The following is a 22,700-nucleotide window of genomic DNA, read 5'->3' on the forward strand; positions in this document are numbered from 1 at the left end:
TATGTACACTAGAAAAGAATGTAGGATGGTGATATAAGTTGGAGATAACAGATGGATAGTCAACATCTTTCATTGCTATCCACATAAGATCAAGAAATTTTCCTTGATAATGTATTTAGCAAATCCATTTCCTTCTTTCCTTCCTCCCTTTCTTTCCTTCCTTCTTCCTTCCTTTCTTACTTCCTTTCCTACTTTCTTTCATAGCAACTTGTCAGCTTAAACAAGAGTTTACCAAGTGACATTTTGATGTCCTAAAAGAGTCAATTTCCTGTGTGTAAAGGATAATATATTAACATATAAGATGGTTTTACTCAAGCTGGTCCAACATAGGTTTAGGTCCAAGTAAAACCACATGAATTTCTTGGTCACTAAAGGCTACTGTCACATTACATGCAGATATTTTTTCAATTCGTCCTCTGGTTGAATCTCTAAATTCCCCTAGTCACTACTCTCTTGGGCTCTCTAAATTTCTAGGCATAGATTACATAAACTGATTAATGGTGGAAGGCTGGGTGCATATTGATGTCAGTATATTGAGCATCCTGTATATCAGTGACAAATAGACCCATATGCATTGACTGACCTGCTCTCCTTCACAGGGATAATATATTCATCCCAGAGTGCAGTTAGCCATCTGCTATTTATTTTATTTTCTTTAGCCATCATTTTCTGTACATTTTTAAAAGCCAGAACACAGGTAAAAAGAGGTAAAAAGCAAAGGGGAGTTACTGTTGTTGGACACAGAGATGGGGAGTACAGTTCCCTGGGGGAAAAGCGGTAAGCTCTGTAGAAAGGGTCTAATTGCAACCCTGAATACTTAAACCTCTGTCTAATGGAAACGTTTGGGACAAACCCAATCATAACCAGCTAAAACTAGACCCCTGCGGTGGGAAGTGTAAAGCTGGGAAATTGTGAATATCCTTAATAGTAGCACTGTAAGAAACTGATACACTGAAAGCCCAGGAAAAGACTGGGCTATGAATTTTGTTTGGTTTAGTGACTCATAAAGAGACAACCACCTGATTTCATACATGTGTTTTTGGCAGTCAACAAGCTTGCTAAATTAGCCATGGTTCTATTTTTAGTTGCTTTCTTTCTCTGCCTAAAATACAATATATCTGTATAGTTTTATAACCATGTCCAACAAGAGCTTAGAAAAATAGGAACTTGATCTCTCTCACACATGGGGTAAAATTTAGAATTGTGCCTTTTTTGAATGCTGAACCAACGGAACAATTTCCATTTTTTTTTAATATTTGACCTGGTTTTAAGCTTTTTTTTTTTAAAAAACTATAATGGACTGTTTCACTTAATGTATTCTAGATTGCTGATAAGTGTCAGTTATTAAAAGCATAACTCCAAGTATTCTCAGCTTATTTATACTATAAACTATTATAGTTCATGTTATTATAGGGTAATAAAGGAATAAGAAATACTTTTTTTTTCTTTTGGGGGAATTGAAGTATCTCCTCTCTGGAGAATTTCAGTGTTTATCCCAGGAACTTTGGTCAAGCTGGTGTTTGACCTTTGACAGAGAATTTGCTATTCCCAATGAGGCCAACCTGAGACAATAAGCTGCTTTATAGTTGTTAGCCAGATCAATGTGTTTCTCCAAGGAAGACCTCAAGCTGAAAAGCCAACATGCCTGACAACCACAGCTAAGATACTAGAGCCCAAGAACTAGACACTGGGAAACAAATGGAAAAGCATACATGGCCACATCTGGAATCTTAATGGGCCACCAATGGTTCTCAGCTAAAGGAATAATTACCAGTGTTATTTTATCATCCCTTGTGCTTAACTTAGCTGTTTATATACAGCAGTAAATGATTTTTTAAAAACATATTTGGGTCATTATGTCATATACCACCAGCAAGTAAGATTGTTTTATTGTGCTTGATATTACTTCTGTATTCATTCCTATTGGACAAATGAGTGAAGTTTTTAAAAGTGAAAGTAAGGGGTTTTTATGGCCAGAACTCCCAACTTCCTAGTAGCATTTGCAATGGTGTTTTTCTACAAGTCACATTTGCCCAGCCAACACTAACACCAAATACTAACAGAAAGCAAAACAACTTTCAACCAACAGGAAATGCCACAGATTGTTTTTAAAGCTTTTCTCGTTTGCCAAGTTGGAATCTTCTGCCAGGTCTGTGCTAATACTTGAGAAGCAACTGCTGGTCAAAAACAGAACAAAACATGAAATGAAGAATAGTTTTTCACTTTAACTCCCCAGTAGGCACTAACTCAATATGTGATGGGATGAGAGGAAGAAAAGTTCATTTTTTTTTACCATGCATAGTTTTAAAATATACCTGTACCGTCCATCTCCTACATGACCAGCACTTCTCTCCAATACGGACAAATATACTAGCTACAGTTCCAAGATCGGATTTTTTTAAAGTCTCTATCCCAAATGTTTCCTTCTAACTTATTTTTGTCTGGTTTCTTTATGCTTCTTTCTCTTTCCTCTACCTGAATTCCTTCCTCCATTTACTCTAACTTCAATAATATATGTTTACATCTTCCCCATTCTATTATTATTAGAGAGCCTTTTCTAGCTTTTACACAAATGAACAAAATTAAGTATTTCATACATTAAAAAAAAGGAAACCAGATGGCCAAAAGCATGTCAAGACTAGTCTACCTACCCTAAGATTCAGTCATTGTGTGGATATTTAGTTTCCTAAGTAGGAGATGCTAATCTTCCTGTTTATTTAGGAAGCCCCGCGAGTGGTTTACAGATGGCCGGGGGTGGGGGTGGGGAAGAGATTAAGAAAAAAGATAGCTTTTCCTGACAGGAGACAAGATGACGGAAGTGGAGCAGAAGAAGAAGCGAACCTTCCGGAAGTTCACCTAGAGCGGCGTGGACCTGGACCAGACACCGGACGTGTCCTATGGACAGCTCATGCAGGTGTGCGGCGCCCGACAGCGGCGGCGGCTCAGCAGAAGTCTGAGGCGCAAACAGCACGCCCCCCAGAAGCGCCTGAGGAAGGTCACGAAGGAGGCACCCCCCTGGGAAAAACCCGAGGTTGTAAAGACACACCTTCGGGACGTGATCCTTCTGCCAGAGATGGTGGGAAGTATGGTGGGCGTCTATAACGGCGACACCTTCAACCAGGTAGAAATTAAGCCCGAGATGATTGGACACTACCTGGGCGAATTCTCTTATCACTTACAAGCCTGGGAAACACGGCCGGCCGGGTATTGGAGCCACCCACTCCTCTCATTTCTCCCCTCTCAAGTAACCCGGATGCTAACAATAAAAATAAGAAGCTTCTTTAAAAAAAAAAAAAAGGTATTTTCTATACTCTTTTCTATTTCATAACAGACAGTTTGGTATAATGGTTAAAGTACTAGACTTGGAGTCAGCAAGACCTGAATTCAAATCCCACTAGCAATATGATTATGAGCAAGTCACTTAATCTACCTGAGCCTCTCTGAGTCTGCCTGAGTTTTCTCAGGTGTAAAATGAAGGTGTCAGAGTAAGTGGCCTATAAGGTATCTTCCAACTATGATCCTTACTGAATACTCTATAACCTATAGTGAATCTTGGAGAGGAAGGGCCCAAGCAATCTTCATATAAAAGATCAGAAAGTAAGGGCAGCTAGGTGGCATAGTGGATAGAGCTCTGGCCTTGGAGTCAGAAGGACCTGAATTCAAATCCACTCTCAGACCCATGACACTAGCTGTGTGACCTTGGGAAAGTCACTTAACCCAATTGCCTCACCAAAAAAAAAAAAAGGCAAAAAGATGGGAAAGTGTCTGTGATTAGGAGCTGAGGGAGTTTGCTTCAAAACTCCCATGTATATTCATGAACCTCTACCAAGGTGTTTAGTTTTTCTAGTCTACCAGAAGACACAATTAATCCAAAAGAAGGATCTTTAATGAAAGAACATGGTAAGAAAAGTAGAAAGTCTTCCCAACTCCAGGTCCAGGTGTTATACGCTGTATTTATTACCTACCTACCTCTGGTTGCCGACATTTTGAATCTGTCATATCCTTAAAAAGAAAGCTAGATTTACATAGTTTCATGAACAATCCTGTTTTTCTGTACTACTCTGTACATGGAAATACATATTTTACTTTGTATTTGTTAAGTGTAGAAAAAAAGTTTAAAAAAAAACCACCATTCACTCAGGCTAACACTAATCCTTATCCTATGCTCTAAGATTCCCTGTTAATACAAATTTTATTCACTGTGATCTCTTCCATCCCCTGATCTTTTCCAGACCTTTCCTCCTCCTTCTCCCCTGCCACCCATTTCCATGAAGATGATGCTGTTGTTACCCAAACAGGCAATTCAAGGCCAGAGTTCTTGCTGTTTCGAACTGTTTTCCACCCAGGACACCCAATACCAACATCAACAGCAGGAAGCAGCTGCTCCAGAATACCTCCTGGATACCAGTGGGATAGGGGTCCATTGACAGAAGCAGAACTTCAGCCCTGGGAAATGGAGACTAGGAGAGTTTCAGAGAAAAGAATATGATTTAAGACTTTTGTTTTGTAAAAAAGGATCTTTCCAGTTTATACGTGGGAGTGTATATGGTGATAATAATGATGATGACTGGTAATTCAGTAGTATATGGTGTAAGGAAAAAAATTTAACATTGATACTGATTCTAGAGGCAGTGAGGCATGGTGAGAAAAAAACAACAGTCAGATGCTATGGATGGCTAATCACTTAAACTATCTGGGGCCACGTTTTCCTCACCTATAAAAAATCAGTTCAATCCAAAAAACAGTTTTTGAGCATTTACAAAGCACAAGACACTGGTAATACATACACAAAAATGAAATAGTCCCTAACCTTAAAGAGTTTATATTGAGGAACAGAGGAAGTTATCCATGGAATGGCCCACCTGCTTCATAGGGTGGTTGTGAGGAAAGTACTTTGCAAACGATAAAGCACTATATACTATATACAGGTGAGCTGTTATATTAACTGTCATCACAGAATTTAAAGAACTAAAAAAACTGAAAGAACCTATAAAAAAGCAGTAACAACTATATTAAGTTAAGCAAAATGTTTGCCATTCATGCGTAATTACTATATAGCATACTAATCATTATATATTATTAAATGTTTTCATTTTTCAGTTTGCTCCATGGGTATCTGTTCAAAACTTTTAAAAGCAGAGGAGCCATTCGTTGTTGACCTTCACAAGAGGAAAAAAACTATCTTTACTTCTCTACTATACCCATAATTTAAACACACTTTGAGCTGCATCGTGGCAATATCAATCTACCAACTTCCAATGTTTTACAAGCTTCAGACAGAATGAAACAATGCAAAAAAATGTTTTTAAGTAATTTTGGTAGAATTCTGACAATATACTTCCATGAAAGTGTCATTCTAATGCCATATCATAGCATTGAGATGACACCAATTTGTCAAATGCTATTCCAATGATGGGCAAGTTCTGGCAGATTCTTCTGAAATGGAAAGGCTTCTAGTACAAACCTACTATATGTCTGTCATCAGAGGACTGGCTTATCTAAATTTAGAGATGCTCATCCCAAGACAGTTGGCCAGAAGATAATAATCATTAAGATAATAATATTTTACTTTTTGTCAAAGCAGTTCACAAAGACCATTTACTAGGGCAAAGAAGTTTGCAAGATAAACCATCAGAGGAAATACCCAGAAGAGAAAATCACAAAGCCTTTACATACCTACTCCTCCTTTGTGTGTCTTTGTTTGATTGTAGGTGATAGAGCAAGGAGCCTGAGATACACATGTCCAGATATGGAGGTCATTTTCTGAGTTCAATGCTACTAGGGATTATTTCCTTAGTTGATGTGGAAAATTACCTCTCTACATATACGACAATGTTTCTTAGAGAAGATTATCACCACCTGGAAGATGCTCGACACATAGCAAGTGTCATACAAATGTAAGCTGTTTTTATTATGAGGCCAACTCTTGGGCTGGCTTGTCAAAAGACATGGATTTGAAGAAAGTTATTTGTACAGTGCAGAAGAGACATAAAACTAAATATCTATTTAGCAATCCTGTAAATTGCTTTGTAATCTGCTTTTTATGTCTTAATCTCTCAGGAAAGTGTAATAATAATTATGTTACTGTACCCTATTTTAAGACTTTGCAGTTCACACTATGAGTTTTTTGTATTTGTTAGAATTCCTTTTGTGTGGAAGAAAAAATAGTTGTCCTACACCTGATTTAATTTGTACATTTAATTCCTTTCTATTTCCTCTTTTGAAGAAATACTAGAAATGAGCCAAAACCTAAGCTTTAAATAATTATCCCTAGGGCTCCAGGGTGGGATATACAGAGCCAAAGAGTGTGAGAAAAGAGCCTAAATATTTATTTCATAAAATTTTAATATATTTTGGGTCATGTTTTGACAGTCTAGTGAAATCTATGAACCCCTTCTCAGAATAATATTTTTAAATGAATGAAATAAAATACATAGGATTACAAAGGGAAAAAATATATTGACATACAGTTAGCAAAGTACTTTTTTAAAATCTCATGAACTTCAGGTTAAGAATGTCTATGTGAGGTGGTCAAGCTCTGCCAGAACTAAACCCCATCTGTAAATGTGTGGAGAGGGTCATACAGCTAGTATGTAATAGACATAGGATTTGAACTGGGGTCTTCATATCTCCAAGGCCAGTTAACTGTCCACTATGCTGTTTCCTCTCTTTTACTGCCATAGGGCCAGCAAGAAGTTAGCAAATTAAACAGCAAAATATCCCTCCAGAGTCCCAAATTCCTTCAGGTGTATGACAAAATAAGGGGGAAAATAAGAACTGTCTTATTTTATCATTTCCTAGAGACATAAAACAATTTACCAAAGGCATTTTGTTTTGTTCTACTTATGTAGTTTTTTTTAATTAAAATTAACATCAAGCACTAATACCTTCACACTTGTTTCCTCACATTTTCATTGTTAGAAAGTATTGTGCAGACATGCTTTAATGTTTAAGCTTATTGGATCACAAAAGGAGTTTTCACTTTTTCAAGAGAATTCACTGCAAAGTTCATTTAAAATTTGAGCTCCAAAGGACACTTAAAAATAAATTTTTATTTTAATCATTTAGCTACTTTTCATGAACACACTCATTATATGTGGCAAGGCAAATGTTAATTCTCTTAAAACAACAGGAACAGCACAAAACACAAAATGATTTGAAAATACATAGTAAGATAACGTTTGATAAAACTAAAGACTGCAACAACTGAGGTAAGGACTCTGTATTAACAAAAACTGTAAGAAAAAACTGGAAAATTATATGTTAAAAATAAAGTTTAGTCTATCATCTTAACACTCTATATTACAATATATTACAATTACATTCTATATTGCTATGTCACAATTAGCTAATAGGTACATGTCATAGTATTAATATATTATTTTCCTTCATAAGTTAAGGTTCAATTATTCCTATGGTTTATTTTATTGTTTAAACAAAAATGGGTGTTATATTTTGTCAAAAGCTTTTTTTTAATCTGTTGATATACTCATGTGATTTTTTTCATTTTGATGATGCTTGGTTTTGTTATTAATATAGACTATTATGTTTATAATTTTCCTAATTATTGAACCAACATTATTTTTCTAATACAAATGCAACTTGGAATGCTGTAATAACTTTTTAATACTGTTCAAATGTTGCTGTAGAATCTTTGCTAATAGTTTATTCAATATTTTTTCTTGACAATCATTAGACATATTGGTTTATAGGTTTATTTCTCAATTTTTTCTCCCAGGTTTAGGTACAAAGCCCATATTCATACTTCAGCAAAATCCTTTCTTTTCCTATTTCAGCAAAAAGTTTATGTTATAAGAATTTTACAGAATTCATTTCTATCATTTTGGTGCTGGGTTTGGGGTTTTTTTTTAACCTCCTTGGAGGTGTGTAGATGACTTTTTCAATTTCTTTTTCAGGGATCTGGTTATTTAAATTCTATATTACTTTCTTTGTTAATCTTATTGTTTTATATTTTTAAAGATATTCATCCAATGTAAATTGTCAGTTTTGTTTTGTTGCATCATCATTTTGACTGGAAGTGTTATATATCCATTTCGAGCATACTGTAGTACACGATAAACACTGTTTCTATAAACCTAATTTCTAGTGCTTTACCATTGGGGGGGTGGCATTTTGCCAGGTAACTTTATTCCTGTATGTATCAAATGCTAGGTTATTGAATGTAATTGTTTTTGCTTCTTCCTTATTGAATTTGTTGAACTCATATAATTTTCTACTTTTTAACCACTATCTGGTAGTTTATTACTGTTTTATAATAGAATTTAAGGTCCAAAATTACTCTTTCTCCATGATTCCAATTATTTTCTTTTTATTTTTTTTAATTTTTTTTATTTTTAATTTAGGGAATAAAACAAGAATTTCCATAACCTAGTATAATAAAAAAAGATAACTGCACATGAAATTGAAAATATATTAATATTAATTAGATTATTAATTAAATATTAATATTAATTAAAAGAGACAAAGAAAGTAATTACTTTCCCACTATTTTCCCCCATTATTTCCTTTCTAATTCTAAGCCTTTTCTTTCTCCAAACTTTTTGGTCAATGTGTTTCTTCCCCATTCTGTTTCTCCACTGTCTTATAAGATGATATTACTGATGATCTTCCATCACCCTCTTACATAAAAATGTTTTACAGCTTGGATATGCCATTGGTTGATATAAATCTCTTCTTAACAATGAGATAAAGGGTTTATCTTTCAAGGCAATTTCTAGATGTTTCTTGACTCTTTTGAATGAATTAATCTTTCCTAGGAAATGACATCTATTTCCTATTTTTCCACATCAACACCTTCCTTAAAGAAGTCAGATGTAATTGCCATAATTGCATGCCATATCTTCTCATTTTAATTCTTCCTTGTACTTTGGAATTGATTTTTGTCTTTCCTGTAACAATTTTATTGACTATATATAGCTGATTCAGAAATAACTCCTACATTTTTATCCAATCATTTCCTGTGCATTATATAATTTTTATGATATTTGGTACTCACTATATACAGCACCTCCAAGAAATTATTCACTAGGACAAGAAACACTAAAGGGATCTTTTATATGTGAGCTATATATACCAAAGGGCATGTATCATCCAATTCAAGGGGACAGAAACCCCAGGATAATACAAGTTCTCTTCTGGGGAGATGTTCTATCCCTACCACCTCAGCCATTTGGCAGGTTCCTCTAAAAACTAATCAATTTCTAATAACTAAATACTAAGTATAATTCTTTATATCTTACTCCCCTAAGGTAATTAAATCTTAAGAACAGATTGAATACATTTTAAAGAACAAAACTTTAATTTGCATGGTTCAGAATCATAATTTTTATAGCAAATAGACCGGTGTTTCGAAGGAACAGACTGAAGGAGGGCTTAAAGCTAACTTCCCAAAGTTTTCAAAATACCATGTTAGAGGTAGAAGGAACATTAGGAGTCATTCCTCTTCTCTATTCTCCCTGTATTCCACCTTGGTGACCTCATTAGTTTCCATGGATTTAATTATCAAATCTATGCTAATGACTTCAAAGTCAATAACTGTATATGCAACCCAAGTTTTCCATCTCTGTTCCAGTCCTGTGTCATCAGCTGCCTCTTGGACAGTTCAAACTGGATGTCCTAGAAGCATCTCAAATTTAACTTCTCCAAAACAGAACATATAATATTTTCCCCAAAACCTATCCCTCTTTTGGACTTACTTATTTTTTATGTTTTGCATGACTTCACATGAATAACTGATATCATATTGCTTGCCCAATGGGTGGAAAGAGGCTGGAGGGAGGAAGAAAATTGGAAACTTAAATTTTTAAAAAATGAATGCTAAAATAAATAAAGCATAAATTTTAAAAAGAACTTAATTATTTCTGTCAAGGATAGCAACAACATTCTAGTCTATAATGTGAACAACCTCAGTGTTATTCTCAACTCATTCTCTCCCCACGTTCAATGAGTTGGCAAATTTCATTGTTTCTACTTCCACAACATTTCTTGCATCTGATTTTTTCAATATTTATAGACATATCCTTTATTCAGGCCCTTTCCTTTGGATTGCTAGAATAACCTCCTAATTGGTCTCCCTGCTTTAGATTTCTGTCCTCTCCAATTCATCTTCCACATAGCTGTCAAAGTGAATCTTTTTTAAGTACAAATCTATGTCACTCCTCTATTAAATAAACAGTAGTGGCTACCTATTCCATCTAAGAATAAATAAATTTTAAAATATAAATTATAAAGTTTTATAAACATGAAGTATTATAAATAATATAAACAAAAAGTCTTATAAAATATAAAGTCATCTACTTGGTAGTTATTCTTTCCACTATCAGGACTCAACCTACCTCTCCAGTCTTCTTATACATAACTCACTTTCTTGCATTTCACAGTCCAGTCAAACTGGCCTTCCTGATATTCTTCCCAGGATTCTTCTATCTCCTATCTCTATGCCTTTTCTCTGCCTGTCCTTCATTCCTGAAATGCCTTCTCTTCTCTTTTCTGTCTTTTAGAATTCCTTGTTTCCTTAACAACTCAATTCTGATCTAATGACCTTCCTCCTAAATTTCCTTGTATTCATTTTATATACATTCTCTCTGTGTATGTATGTGTACTTATGTGTTTATAAACATACATATGTATATATACATATGTGTGTATATGTGTGTATAAAGCAGTAATTTAAGAAATGATTCATGATTGATCTCAATAAGTATAACTCCTCGATCTTACTCTGTTCAATACCACCCCTTCCACAATTCCCAATGAAGAAATTGGGAACTCTGAGCAGGGAAGTTATCTATAATACTGTGCAAGGCCATAGAGGAAGATTCTTTTAACTCTTAATGAAACTGAGGCCAATCTAATGTGGAATCAAATCTCACCTGAATCTCATAGATTCATAACTGTTAGACATGGAAAGGACCTTAATACATTGTCTAATCTTTTATTTTATTCAAAATATTTCTTTGATGTTCACTAGAGATATCGGTCTTCAGTTTTATTCTATTTTGTCTCTCCCTAGTTTAGTTACAAAGACCATATTTGTATTGTAAAAAGAATTTGAAAGGATACTTTCTTTTCCTGTATTAGCAAATCATTTCTACAATATCAAAATTAATTGCTCTTTGAATGTGTAATAGAATTCACTTGTAAATCCATATGGTGCTGAGTTTTTCCCCTTTTGGTGGTTTATTTATTGCTTGTTCAATTTCAGTTTCAGAGATTGGGTTATTTCAAATTCTGTTTATAATTAAATTGAACCCAAAGATTCCATAATAACATATCAAAAAGATTATCTATCCTTTATATTTTATAGACAACATTTATAGTACATATATTATCTATTGTAAATATATAATAGATATATATTATAGATATACAATATTTTATAGATTATATATATTTATACATACCAAGTTGGATTTATACCAGGAATAAAGGGTTAATTCAACATTAAGGAAATTATAAATAAATATATAAAATAAATATATATAAATAATGTATAAATACAAATAAAATACATATACATAAAACAAAAAAAATCACACGATGATATAAACAGATGCAGGTAAAACTTTTGACAAAATATAAATATTTATGTTAACAACATTAAAAAGCAGAGAAATAAGTGGACCTTTGCTTAATGTGGTAAATAATGCCTCTCTACAAATCAAGAACCAGCATTACTAATAATGGAAAAACACTAGAGATGCACAATCACTACGACAATATGAACATGAAGAAAAAAAGGCCAAAACTGAACACCTCGTAACTGTAATGAACTTGGATCCTGAAGTTCTATGAGAACACATTTCCTTGCATCTTTGCAGAGATGGGAGGCTATGAGTGGTGGAACACTGAATACACTGCCTACATACACTACCCTACTTGGTTGATATTTTGGTTATGTTTATTTAACTAGTATTTTTTCTTTTTCTCTTTTTTGTTTATAAGAATGGATATCTGAAGAGGGAGAAGGGAAATATATTAAGAAATGAAAGTGATATAAAAACAAAACCATGAACAAAAATTTAGTTAAAAGAGATATTTAAAATGTATATTTCATGTACAAATACCAATAATGCTAATTATTGGCCAGGAAACTATAACAAAATTAGAGGCATAAAAGAAAAAACATTACTTAAAGGTAGTGTGGCAATGCCAAGGCAATGAATGGTTCATTACCTGAATGCTTAAATAGAATAATATGGGGAGATTATAAGTCTCATCAGATCTAGATCTTGAACAGAAATAAATGGATGCCAATTAATTATTTTTTAAAACTTAAGTTTGCTCCAGGAAAATAGAAAACATGTATCATAAGAATTATTAAATAAATCTCAACAGAATTTTAGGGCAACAATGGAAACTGTATTCATAAAAAATTAAATGAAATGTGACTTCCATTTAAAAAAAATATTAACCTAGCTCCCCAAAAAAGTCCTTTTAAATATTCAAATATGATTGTACCAGGGAAATTATTTTCTTTAATTTACTGAAAAGTGTGTTGCTTTTTTGGTGCATTTCCTTCCAGGCTTCAATGCCTCTTTATCATCTTTATATGGAAAATAACGATTAAAAAAATAAACAAACAAAAAAACAATAGCACAAAGTATTAGAGCTTGTGTTTCATTCTAAACAGGAATTTACAGATAAATTTGGCCAATAAAAAGCATCAATTTAAAGTACAACATAATTTCAACAGCTATTAACTGAGGTCTATGGACTGATTCATTATTAGGCAGAAATTATCTCAAAAAAAAGATTTCCATTGAACAAAGTTCTTACACTGTTCACAATGTTTGTGCAAGTTATTTATGCTCTTATGAACAATGACCATTCCTTCCATTAATCTTTTAATATAATGACTGAAATGAGGCCAAGGAAAACCTCTAGGGGAAAAAAATGCTGTCTCATAAGTATAGAATAATAGCACATTTAGATTTTGCAAGATTAAGAGGGACTCCCAGGGGCTTTGTCAATCTTCTGAACATAAACCACTTTCCAGTAATACACAGATAGGAAACTGCTGTTATCATATGTTGGCCTGTGATCTCAATCATCTACCTAAGTTATTTCCAAGGGTGAGAGATACCAAATTCCTAAATCTTTTTGATATATAAAGAAATAAGAATATATAGAAAAGGCCAATCTTTTATAAATATTGACCAAACACACTTAGGTTCACAAATATAGTGAAGGTTGTTTTTTCTAACTAGATATATTGGTGGATAGACAGATGGAAATATTTCAACAAGTCACAAATAAAAATTGCAAAATCAACTATATTTGTGATTAAAATCTTCATAGCAAAAACAAACAAACAAAACAAGAAAACCAGTGAAGTATCCCCTCCTTGGGATATCCACCAATTTACACAGGTTGGAACTTCTGAAAGACATCTGTCAGGTTCCAGATATTCTGTGGGTCCTACCTTCTAAAATTATGGCCCATAAGCTCCCACCAGTGCATTTACCTTCAATAGTCAGCTAGTAGTTAACAATAAGCTCAAAGCAAAGGCATTTACAGTGATGACATCATAAAAATAGTAGCTATAAAAACTTCCTATGATAAATCTGAGGTACACTCTCCTATAGCACCAACACAGCATCAATGAGAAAAGTGACCTCACACCTAGAGTACAATAATAGAAAGGCACATAATTAGGGAACATATGTGGCTAAAACAAATCACTTCTCTGGCAACACTGCAGGACTCTGATGTCCTTTTCTTTATTGTGGTGTGCTCATGCTTCTCTCCTTGGCTTGCCTAGCTAAGCTGTCTTGGGCCTGTTCCTCTTCACAACTCAACTCCCAATAGTCAAAACTGGCTCTCTTCTCAAATCATTGAGCTCATATTCCTCAGAACTGTCTTCTGCCTTGACTCACTCCTACCTTCCTGCTAGGTGGGGTTTTTCCTACTGTTTGAGCAGCTACATTGCAAGATATATTGGCTGTCCCACAAAGGGGTTGGAAAGGGAGCAGGATGAGAATTCGTTCCTCCCCTCCCAGAGGCTGAGAATTATTTTCTCTCAAGGGTTGTGTTCATCTTCTATTGCTGGCTCTAGAGAGTCATGGAGGAATCCTTGGCCTCACAGTGGCTAACTGTGCTCTAATTCCATCAATATTGATCAGGAGAAGGAGAAGGGACTTCTTTGTACCTTGTAAAGGAGTAAATGAGTATGAACACTTCTTTGCACTTGGTTTAATTCTTAACACCTCATAGTCTTTGTTGCCTGCCCCTTATTTCCTGGGATTTCATAAGCTGGGATGAGAGGAAATCAATTGATCATGGGAGTCCTGATCAACTCCAACTATCTGTCCATATTATGTAAATATATTATTTATTATAACATATTTTTATTATTATTATTATAACATACATTTAATATAACATAATAAATATATTTAATTTAAATATTTATATAAATAATATGAAAACCAAAGAGATAGGTGCTTGGATCTATAAGTTTAATTTAGAAGAGACTGAATTTGATGCTCATAGCAAAAAAGAAAAATTTTTAAAGGCAACTGAGTAGAGGACCAATGATGGTGCATGCCATCCACCGCCAGAGAGAGAGGTGATGGACTCAAGATACAGAAAAATATAAATGTTTTTTGTATGTGACCAAAGTAGAAATGTTTTATTTAACTACATATATATATATATATATATATAGATAGATAGATAGATAGATAGATAGATAGATAGATATAGATATAGATATAGATATAGATAGATATAGATATAGATAGATATATATAGATATAGATATAGATAGATATATATATATATTTGTTACAAAGGTTTTCTTTCTCTTTTTCCTTTAATGTTTTTCCCCCCTTGGAGAGGAGAGGCAGGTAGAATTAAGAGGGCAATGAAATATATGCTTGTTAATCGAAAAAAGAGAAAAATTAAAGGACTGAAAAATAAAAATAAAGCATGAGTTCTATTTATATGTGTGTATAAGTGAGATATTGGACTAACAGTTTTATACCATAACCATTATGATCTATCTTGATATTAAAGAGGTTGTGGGAGGAATATAAGAAGGACCAATTTTTTTTATATTAAAATGTAGAAATTGGGAGGCAAATATTCAAAGTATCCCTGTAAAACATTTTCTGTTCACAAAAATTCAGGGTAAAAACCATGGATCAAAAAAGGAGCAACAATATTCTGTGTCCTTGGCCCTATTTTTAAAGCTGCCCATATTACTGATCAAAGTGTCCCTCTTCACCTGTGTCCCTACCTTCTCCTAACACAAATGGTCTTCATAAAAGCATCAAAACTTTTACAAAAAGGCATGAGCATGGACGAAAGACTCCAGCACCCAAATCTTACGCTATTTTTTACTCTTTTCCAAATAAATTCTTATAAAGACACTACTTTGTACACATTTGTGCACATCTTCCTAACTACTGACTGTATTAGCCTCTAGGCACCACTCCCCTTAGTGTCTGAGTGGCAAGCAATTATTACATTTGGTGTAACAAGTTTAAAAGAGTCAAGCATTTAGTTGAGGATTCAATTATAGTCTTTAATAGAAGCAAAAGACTTGAGTAGAAATTCATTTGAGAAATATTAATTGCTTACGGGTAGACTAAGCCAATAAAATAAATGACAATTTTATCTAAGTTCTTTTACTTATTCAATGCTGTACCAATCAGACTACCAAAGAATCATTTTATAGAATTAGAAAAACAATAACAAAATTCTTCTGGAAGAATGAAAAGGTCAACAATATCAAGGGAATCAATGAAAGAATGTAAAGGAAGGAGGCTTAGCAATACCAGATTTTAAACTATATTACAAAGTAGTAATCATGAAAATAATTTAATGCTGGTTAAGAAATAGAGTAGTAGATCAGTGTAATAAATTAGGTACATAATGTTATTCAGTCATTTTTCAGTCCTGTCTGACTTTGTGACCCCAGGGCTTTTCTTGGTAAAGATACTAAAGTGGTTTGCCATTTCCTTCTCCACCTCATTTTACAGATGAGGAAACTGAGATAAACAGGGTTAAGTGATTTGTCCAAGATCACACAGCTAGTTTCTGAGGCCAAATTTGAACTTAGAAGATGAGTGACCCTGGCACTCTATCTATTGTGACACCTAACTGCCCCTAGGTACATAATACACAGCAGAAAATCCCATAGTAATCTAGTGTTTGATAAACCCAAAGATTCAAGCTTTTGGGGTAAGAATTAAATCATTTGACAAAAAATGGTTGTAAAAACTAGAAAGCAGTTTGTAAGAAACTAGGCATAGAAAAACATCTCATACTGTGTATCAAGATAAGATCAAAATGGATAAATGATTTAGACATAAAGGGTAATATCATAAGCAAATTAGGAGATCATGGGAAAATGTATCTGTCAGATCTATGGATAAGATAAGAATTTATGACCAAACAAGAGATAGCCAGGATCATGCGAAGTAAAATGGATAATTTTCATTATATTAAATTTAAAAGGGTTTGTACAAACAAAACTAATGCAGCCCAAATTAGAAAGAAAACAGCAAAGGGAGGGTTGGAATTTACACCAAATTTCTCTGATAAAGGCCTCATTTCTTAAATATAGAGGGAACTGAACCAAATCTATATAAATAAAAGCCATTCTCCAATCAATAAGCGGTCAAATGTTATAAACAGGCAGTTTTCAGAAGAAATCAAAGCTATCAATAATAACATAAAAAGTTCTATAGATTGTTACTGATTAAATAAATAGAAATTAAAACAATTCTTAGATACCACCTTATAACTATCAGATTGGTTAACATGATGAAATGAAAAATGACAAATGCTGGAGGGAATATGAAAAAATTGGCACAGTGATACACTGTAGGTGGAGCTATGAACTAGCCCAAGCATTCTGGGGAATAATTTGGAGTTATACCCAAAAGGCTATAAAACTGTATATACTCTTTGACTCAGCAATACCACTATTAGGACTGTATCCCAAAGAAATCAAACAAAAGGGTAAAGGACTTATTTGTACTAAAATATTTGTAACAGCTCTTTCTGTAGTGGCAAAGATTTGGTAACTGAGGAAATGTCCATTGATTGGGGAATGGCTGAACAAGTTGTGGTTCATGATTTTGATGGAATACCATCGTGCTACAAGAAATGACAAGCAGAGGCAGCTAGGTGGCATGGTGGGTAGAGCACTGGCCCTGGATTCAGAAGGACCTGAGCTCAAATTCGGCCTCAGCCATATAATACTTACTAGCTGTGTGACCCTGGGCAAGTCACTTAACCCCATTGCCTAGCCAAAAATAGATAGATAGATAGATAGATAGATAGATAGATAGATAGATAGATCAATGAATAGATAGATAGATAGATGAATAAATAAATAAATGAGTAGAACAGTAAATAAATAAATAAATGAGCAATTAATTAATTTAATGAATGAATGAATGAATGAATACAATTAATGTAATTTTCTTTAAAAAAAAAAATTGGAGCAGCTAGGTGGTGCAGTGGATAGAGCACTGACCCTGGAGTCAGGAGGACCTGAGTTCAAACCCAGCCTCAGATCAGACACTTGACACTTACTAGCTGTGTGACCCTGGGCAAGTCACTTAACCCCATTGCCTAGCCAAAAAAAAAGAAATGACAAGCAGAATGATTTCAGAAAATCTCAAGAAGATTTCTATGAACTGATGTGAAGTAAAGTGAGAAGAACCAGGAGAACGTTGTGCATAGTAACAGAAACATTTTAAAGATGATAAACTACAAAAGATTTAGCTACTTGGTCAAGACAATGATCCAAGACAATTTCCAAAGGGCCCCTTATAAAAACTGCTATCCACTTCCAAAGAGAGTTGATGAACTCTGAACACAGACTGAAGCATTTTTTTATTTTCTTTATCTTCTTGGGGTATTTTATCTGTTTTCTTTTGCAACATGGCTAATATGGGAATATGTTTTGCATGTCTTCACATGTATAATCAATATGAAATTGTTTACTTTCTCAAGGAGTGGGAAGGAGCAGGAAGAAAGGAGAGAATATGGAACTAAAATTTTTAAAAATGAATGTTAAAAATGTTTTATATGTAATTGTGAAATGTTTAATGAATTAAACTAGATATGTTGAAAAAATTCTTCTTGTGGAAAAAAAGCAGTTTACACAATTTACAAATTACACAGTTTACACAAATCATTCCACAAATATTTATTTATTACCTACTGCATATATGGCATCATGGAAATAACTTGTACTAAACATAGCAGTTGATCCTAACCAGAATAAAACAAATATATATTTTAAATTCTACAAAATTATATAGACTCACACTTTCATAAAAACACATACCTTCAGGTTTATAAAATGTATTTACCGTTTTTCCATTTAGAACACTAAGGGGAAGCATACGCACATTACAGAATTGCTTTGTACACCTTATACACCCATCTTTATGACATCGTAGCTGTTATGGAGCACTGACCTCCAATTAAACACATGCTAAGAATCTGAAGCCAAAACAATGATGGTGGATAATTTATTTTTTTCACATAAGGGGTAATTATTCATCCATGATCATCACAACTTCAGAACTTCTCAGACTTCTGTTTTTCCCATATGAACTTCTAAAAATATTGATCTAGATGTAAGTTAGATTTAACTATAGAATCAACAAAAATCAAAGATACCTCAAAAACCATCACAAAAAAGGGGAAAAATAAAACAATTCCTTTCCCCAAAAATATTTAGAAATCATTCCCATTCTTTGTTTCCTAAGTGATTTTTATATCTCTCAAGGGAGGGGTTTTTTTAACCTCTCTTTCCTTTTGAAAGTAAATTACCATTTTAATAGGTTTCATAATATTTATTTAAGTTTTTATTTGACATTTAGACCTAAATTCACCACATCTAATTTTTTATTACAGCCCTTTTTTGAAGAAAGTGTCTTGTAAACTTTTAAATACTATATATGAAATACATGAATAGTAATATTAATAATAATAACAATAATCCTATAAAGCCCAACCTATCAGCAAGCCTTTGAGCTATTGGGGGAATTTGGCAAAGTAGTATGATGTGTATCAGTATGATGGGCATCAGAGACTTCCTATGACTCTTGACCTTTGATGGATATGAAAGGCTGACAGTGACCTGAAACTATTGGGTTTGGGTGACACAGTGGAAAAAATTCGCAGACCAATCAATGTGACTCCTAAGAGTCAAAGAATTAGATAGACTGGCACAACAATACACAGCCCAATTCAAAACCACAGAGATAATCAGCTTGACTTGGAGAAGAGCAGAGAAAGTGATGCTCATTCATGTTCTGGTACCACAAGAAGCCAATACATACCAGAATAAATCAGAGATACTCATATCCCACCTGTTGGAAATGATTCAATGCAAATTGTCCTGATAATTAAGAGTTGGCATACCAAGAGAGTACATAAAATGGACTGGAGATGCAAATGTTGGCATTATATCAATCAACCAATAAACATTTATTAAGCAGATAGTATTATATGTAAAATTTGAATTGGAAATATATATTTCAGGAATAGATGAGGAGGTTACTGCTTTATGTCAATAGTACCCTCAGCTCCACATCACATAAAGATATATTGGAGCCTAACACAGGGAAATCATAAGAAATAACTTTATTTTTAAGCTGAGATTGAATGAAATGAAATAAAGCAGCTACTAAAATGTGAAGAGAGTTGAAAAACCTCAGGTCACTGAAAATCTTCACTTAACACAAATGCCAGAAATTTCATAGCAGGGCGTCTGAGAATGTTTGTTCAAGATGATAAAAGGTTACCTGTTGAGCCTCTTGCAGGAGGCAAAAACAGAAATCTCTCTCTCTCTCTCTCTCTCTCTCTCTCTCTCTCTCTCTCTCTCTCTCTCTCTCTCTCTCTCTCTCTCTCTCTCTCCCTCTCCTCTCCTCTCTTCTCCTCTCCTCTTCACTTCTCATCTTTTCTCTTTCCCCTCAGATTCCCATTCTTGGAATGAGCGTGTCACCAGTATGATCTACTTGCTCCACTTGGAGGCAGGGGGAGAGAATATACAAGAAGTTGGGAAGAAGAGTACAAGTTATGAAAGGCTTTGAACACCAAAAAGGATTTTATACTTGACCGTGGAGATGATAAAAAGACACTGGGATTTATTGTATAGGAAGATGACATAGTCAGACCTGTACATTAGGAAGATCACATCGCCATTAGTGGAGAAAGGACTGGAGTGGGAAGAGTTTTGAGACAGAGAGACCAAACAGCAGGCTATTCCAATAGTGCAGGTGAGAGGTTATGAGAGTCTACACCAAGGTTGTAGCTGTGCCAGGGGAGAAAAGGGGAAATATATGTGAGATATTAAAAAGGTAAAATTGACAGGACTTGGCAGCTAAATAGATAGGAGGGATAAGAGAGTGAAGAGAGGAGGATATAACACCTACGTTGCAAATCTAGATGACTGGGAAAATGGTGGTGATGCAGTTTGGGGTTGCTCAGAACCCTGAAATGTCAGTGTACAGAGCAGCATCAACCAGGAATGAATTCATGCATTCAAACTTTCTTCTAGTCAAAGTGGCAGGGTTAACTATAATGCCAATAGAGTGGGCTAGATTCCTAATGGGAGTGATCTAGATGGGATTAAGGAATGGTAAATAGCCTGGGGTGGGCCAAGTGCAACAGGGAAATGATCTAGATGGGATTAAGGAGTAATAAATAGCCTGGGATGGGCCAAGAGTGCTTGTGAAAAGACTGTCAAGTATCTAGGTAAGCTGGGGTGGGCCACATGCCTTAGGGGAGATGCCAGTGATCTGGGCTGCTAAAATGTATGGGAATATTCAGGGACTGGGTTGCTTTCAAAGACATGGTCTATTCCTTTTAGGGGTCCAGGGCCCATCACCCCATCACTGGTACTCTTGACAGTAATAGGGAAGTCAGAAAGGTTTGGAATGAAAGATAGTAAGTTTGGTTTTGGTTCAACAAGTAATTCAATAAGCAGCTTGAGAGTTGAGTTGGGCAGTTAGGAGAGGGGTTAGAGCTAAAAAAGTAGACTTGAGAATGGCGTTCATCAAGTTAAATGGTATAGAGGGAGAAAAGAAAAGATGCCGTAAGAGAGTTCTATGGGAAACCCACAGCTAGCAGACCTGACGTGAATAAAGATCCAGCAAAGGAATCTGAGAATGAGGTCAAATTTGTACATGGAGAAGCAGTGGAAAGCAGTGCCATTAAAAACCTACAGAAAACAGAATATCACAGAGAAGAGGGTGATCAATAGTGATCTGATATAACTAAAAAAGCCAATTGAAAGTGTCATCACATTTAAATCACCTTTACAATCACAAAGTCACAAAACCTTTTACTCATTTCCACACTGATGGCTTATTAGTGTACTTGAATACATATTAAATAGACCCAAGTACAGGGAGAACAACAGATTATTTGACATCTTCCATGGAAAACCATTTTCTGTTTCTCTATGTAAAATATGCCAAGACAATAATGTCAAGAACAATTGATATAAAATGCGGACTATTTTAGGGGCACTGTATAAGACTCTTATGTTTCTGTTACTCTTAAAAATTATCATCTTACAAACTGAGCATGCCTTCTGACTTAAAGAGATTGTGTCAAAACATCTTATTAATCACTTAATGCACACAGTAGCAAAGTAGATAACATGCCAGACCTTGGAGTAAAATCCTGCCTCAGGAATTTCTTAGATGGGTAACCCTGGGTAAGTCATATTGACTTCTATCTGCCCCAGTTTCCTCATCTATAAAATGGGGATAATAATAGTACCTGCCTCCTAAGGTTGTCGGAAGAACAAAAATGAGATAATATTTATGAAGCGTTTTGCAAACCTTAGAGCACTATATAAATGCTAACTAATATCATATGGATCCACTGAAAACTACATCAAAAGCCTCTCTATCTCTTGTAATAGTTCTCCAATGACAGCAAAATGTCATTTGGACTTTGTGAGAAATGATTATTTCTAGCTATTCAATCAGAACCAAAGTTTTTGCCCTTTTCTATTTCCTTATCCAGAAATCAACCAGTGTGGGAAATCTCTCTCAAAGATTTACCCAGTCCATGATCTAATCAGATAGCAAAAGAAATTCTAAGTTTAGGCTAATGGGTGCATTCCTACTTATTGTGTTACTCAGACAGGTCTGGGAAAGTGGTGGTTTTCCCATTTGTCAGAAAAGTGATATGGAAATTAACAAGTCTCTTTGACCAAGATTTGGGAAATCCAAGTCACCCAAGACCCAGACTGTCATTTCAATATTCATTTTCTCCTTGTTAACCAATCAGAGTTGATTGCCACCCTTAGGAATAACTACTCTTTCAAGAACATATAAACTATGAGCCCACACTATTAAGGGTCTTTGGTCTAAACCAGAGACAGCCAAATGACTACCTTTTTATTAACAAACATGCTGGCATTATTAATAAAATAATTAAATTACCCAGAAATGTTGTCGCAAACCTTTTAAATGCCACACTTGATAAGTTCTTAATATATCTCAAGGAAAGATAAAATTGAAGATTTCAGTCTCAATTCTGGAAGCCAAATTGAACCAGTAGAGAAAAACAGTACTTAACAAAGAGCTTAATCTTCTACAAGCAGAATGTAAAAAGCTATCAAAGGGGAAGATGTGGTTTTCAAGACACTTATCAGCATCCTGGAATTAAAGGTCAATGAGCAGGTCACA

The 22,700-nt window shown here is 34.4% G+C and overlaps 1 protein-coding gene and 1 pseudogene across 3 annotated transcripts in view; one reads left to right on the forward strand and one right to left on the reverse strand.

Moving 5' to 3' along the window:
* Positions 1-22,700, reverse strand: part of SLC25A21 (solute carrier family 25 member 21) — a 697,719-nt gene that overhangs the window by 573,672 nt on the left and 101,347 nt on the right. The gene's annotated exons all lie outside the window — the stretch shown is intronic.
* LOC144455650 (small ribosomal subunit protein uS19 pseudogene) lies at positions 2,810-3,292 on the forward strand (annotated as a pseudogene).

Source organism: Phascolarctos cinereus, unplaced genomic scaffold (assembly GCF_003287225.1).
Source record: "Phascolarctos cinereus isolate Bilbo 61053 unplaced genomic scaffold, phaCin_HiC Scaffold_2;HRSCAF=192, whole genome shotgun sequence".
In the NCBI taxonomy this organism is placed as follows: Eukaryota; Metazoa; Chordata; class Mammalia; order Diprotodontia; family Phascolarctidae; genus Phascolarctos; species Phascolarctos cinereus.